Here is a 12,069-nt window from a genome sequence, read left to right on the forward strand (position 1 = left end):
AATTGTAATAATTTTCAATATAATATTTAGTTAATGCTAAAAAAATTTTTAAAGACATCTTAAAATTTCAAAAAAAGATATCTTTTATACAATTTTCGTTCAGAAAATTACAGCGAACTAAGAATTCCGTCAATTTTAAATTTTGACTTGATAATGGAGAATAATTAAAATATGTTAAAAAATTTGAAATTTACTTTGTCAAAAAATTTAGAAATATGAAAATCAAAAATATTTAAGAATCATTAATTCTATTCAGTAAAATGTAATTTGTTAATTTCACCTTTTTAATGAAAATGAGTCTTACATATTTAATATTACATATTTAATATAAAAATTCCATACGTCACATTTTACCTAAGTACGTAAAATGTGACGTATGGAATTTTTCTTTCTATTTGTTCCCTTTGATCACAAAATTTTTTATTTAATTATGTTATCTCTTTCAGAATTCTACTTATATCGAAAAATTAGAATTTAAATTGTGTTTAATTAAAGTAATCAAATTATGAATTTATGATTATATATAAATTATGAATTAATTACTTTAACAATTTTTGTTTCAAGGAAACGTAGCAAGATTCTATATCTTTAAATCCAAAGGTATTAATTGTTAGAACTTTTCTCGAATATTAAGAACTCTACATCCTCATTAATTTATAAAAAATACGTTAAAGAAGGTACTTATAAAGTATTGTAATTCGATGTGACGTTTTCATCACAATGTGCTAGGTAACATAAATTTCTGTTTACATAAATGAGAGTATGTAAACATAATGACCTAGTTTAATATTAAAATGACATTTAGTTATAATGCAAATGATAATACACGCATCATTTCCGCTACATTGAAGTAACCTTCGTATACCGTCTGATCCGGAATAGTATCGCTAATAAATCCTCCAAAGTAGAGAAACAATGGAACTCATTTCTACCGTACAGATTCTGAAAAACGGACAACTAAAGAATATCAATACTTCGGTATGTTTAAATTTTCGGATTTAGGCGCAATTGTTTCATTCAATGATTAAATACTTGAGAAAGATTTCACTATTATAACTCAACTTATATAGAAATTACAGATTTAAATTTGACAGAAGCGGATTGAGTAATTTTATTAAGTAATAATAAATAAACAATTAAATTTCTAATGATATTTATCTATGGTAAATAATATAATATGATTACTTCAAGATTAATGATTTTTAGTAACCGGGACAAATAACTTACAGCATCGTAACGCTGTTCCTGAGTCAATAGTTCTGGCTTATCATTAATTATTGTGCCAACGGCTACTATATCTGACTCTAGTATCTCGAAACATTGTTGTCTTCTAATAAAATCGTGGTAACATCGGCTCCTGATATTCATCCCATATAAGATTACACGCCACACGTTTGTCATTTTTAGAACACCATCTAAAGCTTTGGCCAGACATAAAAGTTATATTATCTGATTGTCTTTATATGTCTTTTTTTAACTGTATATAGCAGATTACTAATTACCAATAACTTTATCTTTTTTTCTTCTATATCTTTCATAAAGGATTGTTTGCATTGAAGTTATGATATCTGTGTTAATAGTTTTTCGACTTTTGACACGCACTCTGATAACAAGGTCCACTCTACCTTCAAAGAAAATGCTCTTGTGGTTGGATATTATTTGATTAGGATCAGCTAACTTTTTTATCTTTGTCTTTGTCTGTCCGTTACGTATCTTAGTGAAAATAAGGTAACTTTCGTTCCTAATATCCATAACCTCTGATTGAGACTCTGTACGTTGCATTCATAATGAGCTACAACAATTATCAAATTTATGAGAAACAGTAACAATGTCATAGGAGTCGTGTGATAAAAGCATAATTGAAACTCAATAGAATAAGTTGAATAGTATTAAATCAATAGAATAGAATTACAAAGTAACAGTAAGGTAATGGTGATTTGATGATATGATTTGTAAATTATCGTAGTTTGCTATCTACCATTTTCTTGTCAATTATGTAGTAGTGACATATTATCATACCATTTTGTCATAGTATTATCCATGTGGATATGAAAATATTGATAATACGTATATGTCCGTAATAAGGCACGTATGATTTTGTGGCGTAAGTAGATCCGATGATAAAGGAATCATGATAGCTAGTTGTGAGTACATCTCGAATATGCCGTGTTTTATAATTCCAGTAATCTGAATTTTCTACAGCGATATGACGGAATGCACTACTAATGTGTAGTTATTTAATCCTGTATGAATTATTCATTTTTTAGAGATACTCCATTTAAAAAATTAGACGCTTTGTGATTTCTTACCTACTCTGGCAAGATTATATGGTGTTATAGTTAGATAAGGGTAGCTAACCGACTTTTACATCGTGGAACAGAAGTTGCATTCCATTTTGTAGAACTATTATCACATAACATATGCATCAAATATAACGTGTTTGGTGAATTAAATAATAAGCATTGTACATACCTTCTGCGATTTCTGAGAGAGTTGGTGGCGTCAAATGGTAATATAAGGTAGAACCTCAGTGGTGTAAGAATTGCTATTTGATGCATTCGCCATAATGCTAAATTGGAACACAAGATTATTAAATTTTTACTAAAAATTACGCGTAATAATTTATAAATTGTTATATTATAAGTAAATTTAATGATGACCGAAAAAAAGATTGATATTAGTGAACTATTTGAAATAATTTAAAGTTTGAGGGATGATTGTTAATATATTATAGCTATGTAATATGTACGTCACTGCTCAGAAGTTTAATGCATCTTTCAATTTGGAAAGTAAATTTAATTAACTTTTTTATTAACATTGTAAATGAACTAAAATTTATATTATCTCAATAATAAATTATTCTAATTATGTGAATACATTTAAAAATAAAATAAAATATCACTGTTTTAAATAAGGTAATTGATAATGGATGATTTACCTAAAAATTATGAAACACCTTAAAATTTTGAACGGTAATTTATGGTAGATTTATTTGCAATAATCTGTTATAAATAATGTATCTACCAACATATATTGTGAATTGTATGCGGATTATTTTTTGATATAAATTACAAATGTCTTTGTATGTCACGTCGTTGTTGAAATTTTCTTCGGTTTTGAGTCATTGCATTTTAAGCAATTTATCCGGGGATCGGAGATCAAGTTGTGTAGTTAAGAACGTTCACTGGGAAGTATTGGATAATTATTCGGAAGGATAATCTTGAACCCGGTGCCAAAAAGATTACGAAGCTTATAGGCGAATCTACGTGGATCGCTTTTTCGATGTCCTTGTAGTTAGGAAACGTGAGATTGATCTCCAATTTCTTGAGAGCGCGTTCGCGGATTGAATCTGCCGATTTGTTTTGATTTAATAATTGCGCTAATTTTTGGAAATAAGGGAAAGAATCGTGATTTGAAATAAGAGCTGATTTTATTTGAAATCTTAATCTCTTTTCTCGCTGTCTTCGTCTGCCTTTAGTAGACATGGAAGTAATACTAAAGAATTATCAATGTTCCGAAAATTCGGAAGACGGGGGCCACGCTATTGGCAGCGACAGTCGCAACAGCTCCTCGGATACTCATGTATCGTACTTGTATGTAATTGAATGAGATGCAGAACAGAGATTTAGGTTTCAACTGATTAATTTAATTAATTTAATTCAGTATTTTCGTTTAATAAGAAAAATAGAACAATGCGAAAAGAAAAAATATACGAGTGTGTTTCTGACAAAGCGCGAGGATAAGTCTCATCTTGATCTAACTAATTTCCGACTATACTGAATAGATTTCTACTTCTGCCTTTCGAATGAATTGAATGAATTGAATGAAAATGACTGCAGGTTTCTGCTTTTGGTAACTCCTTTTATATTTTGGAAATAAATATGGGAGTGTCCTTTCAGGACCAATCAATATTTCCTCAAAGTTTGAACCTATACTCGTGCTTGTTTCTCTAAGATAATGCAGTAAGACTCCGCGTAAGCTCTACTCTCCACTCTACAAGTTTAGTCTTAATAGTAATAATTGACAATTTTAATAATTTATTATAAAAATTCAGTCTTCCTTAGCTAACATCCTTATACGAGGCGAATCTACTACATTCTGAATCATATATCTAAAATCATATATCTAAAATTTAATTTTATTGAAAAAAAGGAAAAAAAGAAGAAAAAGGTATTCGTCCTCGCATTCGGGAAGATTTCTATTTTACTGTTAATTGCTTAATTGCTAAACATTAATGTAATATACATTATTACTAATATAATATACGCTTTTATTTATTGTTTTATAGAAACTTCTTCTATTTTATATTTTATAGAAACGCTTCTTTAAGAGATCATGGGATATTCTTAGACATTATATTCTTTAGTAGATAATCTGTGTGACGCATAAAGGTATATAACATCACCTATTTCTTAGTTTGATTGTTTAAATAAAGGAATTAAATATGTCTTCTTAAAAAGAGAAAAGGAATTTTTTGAAATAAAGATAAAATAGGGATGAAATATCGAGACTAAAACGAAATACCAACTTAAAGATAAGATAAAAATAAGGTATAAATCATATATATATATATATATATAATAAGGAAAGAGGGGATTTTATTGGGTATGTATTGGGTTGTCCGGAAAGTTCGTGCCGATGTTGAAGGAAAATGGAAACGCAAAAAATTTAAATTTTAGTATACATTTATTAAATTATATAGGTTAGTCGGCACGAACTTTCCGGACAACTCAATAATATCTTAATTTATTAATATTCAAGAATATTTGTTTAAATAGTAAATTAATTATTACTAGTTGCCATTTAAGAACATAATTTAAACGATTTATTATTTTCGTAAGTTTCTGTGGATTAAGTATATTTTAAAAATATAACATATGTCGCTTTGTGTATTTAATGCGCTGTTAAGTTGAATTTGTCATTTAATTTTCACAATTAGAAACCGTAATAATAGTGTTATAAAAACGTTATCCATGAAACAGTATCCATGAAACAAACGTAAGACATGCTTAGATTGAAGTACGGTTTAAATATTATTAAATAAATAATAAAAAATAAACAAATTAGTCAGATAACGCCCGTTAGTTTGAAAAGCAAAAAATATGCTAATTTAAAGAACTGAGAGACAAGCAATTAAGATGTGTAAATAAGCAAAATAATTTTATAATTGTAAGTAATTGCAGTTACAATTATTAGTTTTCCATTAAATCACTTTTAACATCGTCAAGTCATTCCTCGTTGAGACCATAGATGTGATTTTTTAATATATATAATTGGAAATAGTTTCGAATCAAAGATCACATTAAGAACATATGACTTCTAGTATTATAACAAGGAATTATTTCACGATATTAAACAAGGTGATAAAATGAAAAATTGATAATTGTTGATGCCATTTATTCAAACTATAAAGTTATCATACCACCGAATAAAATCATAGTAAAATGATCTAAAATATATAATTTGGAATATTTAAAGAAAATATTTTATCAGCACAATAGATGCAGCTCGTTTCTCAATTATTTAATTAAATTGTATTAATTTATAGCCTCATTTAAATGTAATTCGTAGTATATTCTTTTATCTTTATATGTTTAACTACTTATATGTTTAATTACGAATTGATGATGACTCTGTGAATCAAAATGTTTTCTGCATTATCATTTTTTATTAAATCGTCAAATGATTTACTTATTTAAACACATCATCTTGTTTGTTCGTCTCTTGGTCGTTTCAATTAGAATTAATACAGATATTATGTCGTGTGTATGCTTGCATATCAAGTATGTGTGTGTGTTCTACTTATCAATTGCGTTGCAAAAGTATTGTATGATCGCAGAATGTTTAATTTCTTAGTCAAATCATCGTTATAGACACATTTTTACTGTCATAATTATACGGTATGGCGCACTTTGAGATGCTGTTTTTTCCCAAATATAACAAGAATAACACAACAATTTAATATACTTTAGAATCAAAGCGGTCATCAGAATCGATAAACATAATTTTGTGAAATCATTATTAGCTTTTGAAATTTACAAATAAATAGAAATTTAAAATGCATTATTTATTTTCAATAAAAAGTTTATTTAAAGTCAAATTTATAAAAAAGTTTGTCTATTCGAAAACAAACGCGATATTATTGAAATGATTCCACACAATATATATTTTATCCGTCTTTTATTATTAATTCAATGTTGTTTACTTTGTTTATTTTCAACATGTAATGTCGTAATGATGGCGCTAATGAATACATTTGAACTATATAAAATAAATATTGGAAAAGAATATTCCATTTGAATATATTAATGTAGTACTTATTTCTTTTATTGGACTATATAATATATATAATGTATTTAAAGCCGATTTCGCATAATGCTTATTTTTTTGCTGGATTATTAACTCGTTTTTCTGGAATATTCAAAGAACTTGAATTCTCAATAATAATATCAAATATGCATAAAAAAACTTGTAAAGTATATTATGATCTGATATATCTTTATCACAATAATGTGCTAGGTATCAGTATTGCATAAATTTTTGTTTATATATAAAAATACATAAGAAACCAGATTAATTTTAAAAAGATATTTAATTATAACATATTTATAATATGTTATAATTAAATACCTTTATATGCCTTTTTTTTAAATTTAAGTAATCTTCATATTTTATCGTATCTGAAGTAATAAATTGCCACTAATAAATTGCCTATCCGCTTCATAATTGAAGGAACTATGAAACTTACGCTTGTTTGATACATATCTACTAAAAAATACAAAACATCAATACTTCATGACGATTAATTTTTGAAATTTAGAAACAACTATCGCGTTTAACGATTAAGTAATTGAGAAATATTTTATTAATATAATTTAATTTTGTCGTCACACAAATTCAAATTAGACAGAAGCGTATTGACGAAAATAATTGTATTAATTAATAAATAAAAAATTAAAAATCTAATGTCATCTAAGTGACAAAAAATATAATGTAATATTTTCCAAATTCATCGGTTTTGACGTCAATTGACGAATATTTGTCGCTGATTGATTAGATATTTATGTATTTATAAGGAATGGAGTAGATTAATTATTTCTCAAAATTATTTTACTACAAAATGTGTAATATTTAAATAAAATATATTATCTCTAAAATAAGTGGAAATTAAAAATGGCATTACTTGCATGCACGGAAATTATACGTACAGTGGAGAAAATTCTAAACAGGAAAACTTCACGTGCAAACTTCGTTTGCTTATATTAGAATAGAATGTATTCATTGTATAAAATTTAATATTAATATTTATATTCGGCAAATAAAGCTTTTTTTATAAAAACTTTGTTATATGAATACTTTTTGTATTCACTGTATACGCATGTATATTTGTGCATATATATTTGCACGTATAAAACATTAAAATATGGATAATGTATATCATGAAATTTATTCAAAAATTATGAAAGTTCGATTTATTATAAGATTATGATATGCATATATTATATGTAGTTATATGAACTGTATATATATATATATATTTCATTTTATATAGTATTTTGTTGATAAAAAAAGATTTAATTTAATGTATTTATTTCAGATTATTATATGTCAATGGACACATTTAAGTAAGTTACATTCTATATAAATATGAAATTTGCATTACAAAATTATAATACTGAGAAACAGTAAATGAGAAAATGAGAACTTAAAAGCAGAGAATGAAAGTATGCATTACCTTTATCGTTTTTATTTTGATATAATAATATTTTGATAATGATATTATGAAGTTTTTATGACAATAACGGTAACACCAGAATTGCGAAAGTCAAACGTCATTTCTAACAGGTTGAGGAAAAATCATTATTGAAAAAAATAATTATTTATTTGTAATTAATTACTTTTATTTGTTACTTGTAACGAAAAAAATAATTCGTCTATGCGCTATAAATTACTTATGTTAGTATTAATAACTTATGTTTGTATTAATTAATAAATAAACAATTAAATTTTTAATGATATTTATCTAGTAAATAATATAATGGTAAATAATATAATATATTATAACTTCCAAATCAATAGTTTTTAATGTCCGGGATAAATAATTTATAACATCGTAACTATTTCTGTTAGTTCTGAGTTATAGTTAATTATTATGCCAACGACTACCATATTTGATTCTAGAACTATCTCAGGACATTATTGTTGTCTAATAAAATCTTAATATCGGCTCCTGATAATTGTTCCACATAAGGTTACATGCCACACTTTCATTTTTAGAATATCACCTAAAGCTTTGAGATAAGGCATAAAAAATTATGTGATTGTCTTTATTAACTAACTATTTTAACTATATACACCTTTTTTAACTATATACACCGGATTACTAATTACCAACAACTTTATTTTCATTTCTTCTATATCTTTTGTAAAGAACCATTTGAAATTATGATATTTGTTTTTCGACCACGCACTAATAACATTGTCCACTCTACCCTCGCTGACAAAGAAAGTACCTTTGTTGTTGGTGTATATCATTTGATTAAGATTAGTTATTAAGATTAAGATTAACTTTTCTATTCTTGTCTGTCCATTACGCCTCTCTGCGAAAATAAGGCAACTCTCGTTTCTGAGATCCATACGTGCTCTGTATGTTGCATTCATAATGAGCTACAACAATAATCATATAGTTTATGAGAAACAATAACAATGTAGGAATCGTGTGTATGATAAAAGCATAATTGAAACTCAATAGAATAAGTTGAATAGCATTAAATCAATAGAATAGAATTACAAAACAACAGTAAAATAATGGTGATTTGATGATATGATTCGAAAATTATCACAGTTTGATCTATCGTTACATTGTCAGTTATGTAGCAGTGATATATTATCATAATTTTTTATTGTCATAATAGTATTATCCACATGGGAAAAAAAATGTGAAAATATTGATAATACGTACATGTCCGTAATAAGGCATGCTTGGTTTGTAGTGTAAGAAGATCCGACAAAGGAATCACGGCAGCTGAGTATTTCTCGAATATTCCACATTCTACGATTCCGTGTTACATTTGCTTGGAGCGAAAGGAGTTCTGCTATCGATGTGTTGTCACCTAATCTTGTATGAATTATTTCATTTTTTAAAGATATTCCATTTAATGAAAAATTAAACGCTTTGTTGTGATTTCTTACTTCTGGCAAGATTATATGATATTGTTAGACAAGGACAGCTAGCTATGTCAACGTTCAGTCGTTGGAATTCAGGGGTTGCATTCCATTTTGCAGAATTATTATCATGTAACACACGCATCAAATATGATGTGTTTGGTGAATTAAATAATAAACATTGTATATATGTACCTTCTGCAAGAGTCGGTATTATCAAAGAAAATGGATGATAAGGAAGAACGTCAATTGTGTAGGCCAAACTCCATTTGGCCCCGCTGCCATAATACTAAATTAAAACTGAAACACAAGACTATTAAATTTTTACTGAAAGCTACGTGTAATGATTTACAAATTGTTATATTATAATAGTAAATTTAATGTTAAATCTGAGAAATGTTGATTTTAGCGTACTATTGGAAATAATATAAATTAATATAAATAATATAAATATTGGAAATAATATAAATTTGGGAATAGTTACTAATTTATAGTTACCTGTAATATATACGTTATTGCTGAGAAGTTTGGTACATTTTTAAATTTCGAAAGAAAATTTAACTTATTTATAAATATTGTAAATATACTAAAATTTATATTATCTCTATCCTAAATTATTATAATAATATATGTTTAAAAATGAAAGTCAATTTTACTTTTTAAATACAATAATTGATAAAGGATCATGATTTATCTAAAAATTATGAAAAACTCCAAACTTTTGGACGATAGTATATAGTGGTTTACTTGCAATAATTTGTTATAAGTATTGTATCTATGAAAATATTTTATATAAATTCTATACGTATCATTTTTGGATAAAATTGACAAATGTTTTAACTCATTACATTAATATTCAAGAACTGGTTAATTAACAAGTAAGCTGTAATTGCTAATTGTACACAGTTGTTATTTTTGAACAAAATTCAATTTAAACAAAATTAAATTTAAACAGTTTATTATTTCGTATTTGTGCATTAATTACAATTTAAAAATACACTATATCTCGCGCTGTTCATTTTTTAATAACATTACAATTTGTCATTTTATTTTCGAAACTAGAAGCCATAATAATATTATCAAAATGTTGGTTTTTATAAAACAAACGCAAGATGTGTTTCGTAGATTTAAGTATAGCTTAAATATTATTAAATAAATAATAAAGGTGAACAAACATATTAATCAGATATCATTTGTTAGTTTGCAAAACAAAAAAACTGTACTAATAATTTCAAATCAACGATCATTAGGAAGATCGTATTAGGTGTAGTAAAAAGAAATCCATTATTTTTCAATTCAATTTCATGCAAAAATAATGGATTTCTTTTTACTACACCTATTAGGAAGGTCATATTATATTAGGAAGGTCATATGTCTATAATTTTAACGAGATATTAGGAAGGTCATATGTCTATAATTTTAACGAGAAATTTTTTGACGATTTCATCAGTGTGATATAAATATAATGGAATTAAACATACACGCAACACATATTAACTGTTACTGCCATTTATTTAAATTATAAAGTTACATATACCACTAAAAAAAGTTATAGTGAAATGAATTTGGAATATTTAAAGAGAATATTTCATTAAGTATCAACGTATTAGATCCAGCCTAGCTTTTTTAATCCTTATTTATTTAATTGAATTGTATTTATTTTGAACTTTATTTAAATTATAATTCATAATATCTCTTCTTTTTTTTCTGAACTGACATGCATTATTGTATTATATTTACTATTTTATAAAATTGTTAAATGTTTTATTTAAACATCTTTGCTCGTCTCGTAGTTATTTAAATTAGTATAATAAAGATGTTATGTCGTGCGTATGTGCTTGCATGTCAAGTATGTATACTTACTAATTACGTTACAAATGTATATAATTGCTGACTTTAATTTCCTAATCTTAGACGTCGTATCTATACGAACGGTATGGCACACTTTGTCGCTGCTTCTTCAAATGTGACAAGAAAATAATAATTTAAGAAACTGCAGAATCATAGTGGTCATAAGAGTCAGTAATAAATTAGGTAAACATAATTTCGTAAAATCGTTAATGTTGAAATTCACAATCCAATAGAAATTTGAAATGTGTTGTTTATTTTTAATAAAAATTGATTTGAAATCGACAATTTATAATAAGCTTTATTTGTTCGAAATATAACGCGAAATATAATTGAAAGATTTCATGTAATATATTATATGTTTTATTATTATTAATTATTATTAATCTATATTTTATCTGTATTTGGGTTTTATTAATCCAAGCTGGTTGATTATTTTGTTTATTTTATTTTCGATATGTACACGGAGAAAATGATTTTACTGAAGGATTTAAAAATTTAGCTAGATCTGAGATTAAATTTTGTCAGACTACCAAAATAATTTTGCAGGACGATCAAACGGATTACTGCGATAAAACTTTTTGCTGCGTTGCCAGTTATTTTTGACTTTCCACATAAAAATATTGGAAATTCAACAAAATAAGATGTTCTGTATTCAGCAAAAGTCTCTCTGTGTAATATCATACAGTTGGAATTAGTTAATACATTTGAGCTGTATATAAATCTTCACACTGGAAAAGAACTTTTTATTTGATTATTAATTTAGTCCTTATTTATTTAATTGAAGTATGTATTGTATATATTTAAACCTAATATGTTCTTTTTAACTTAAGTACATACATTTTTTACTAAAAAAATAAAAATGATCTAAACGAATTTAGTCGAATGAATAATTCTTTTTCAGTGCAACATAGTTGTATTATTGAAAAAAATAAATTTTACCAGTGCAATGGAGCACAAATGAAGTCTTTTTTTGGAACAAATAAGTATAGACAAGTACGTCATCTGCGAATTATAATTTTAAATCTTGTATATGTGTGTGTGTGTGTGTGTGTG

General features: G+C 26.1%; 1 pseudogene; it reads right to left on the bottom strand.

Moving 5' to 3' along the window:
- Window positions 1-840: 840 nt before the first annotated feature.
- On the bottom strand, window positions 841-8,661 carry LOC105622795 (annotated as a pseudogene).
- Window positions 8,662-12,069: the final 3,408 nt, after the last annotated feature.

The sequence above is a fragment of the Atta cephalotes genome, assembly GCF_000143395.1.
Source record: "Atta cephalotes unplaced genomic scaffold scaffold00002, whole genome shotgun sequence".
Classification (NCBI taxonomy): Eukaryota; Metazoa; Arthropoda; class Insecta; order Hymenoptera; family Formicidae; genus Atta; species Atta cephalotes.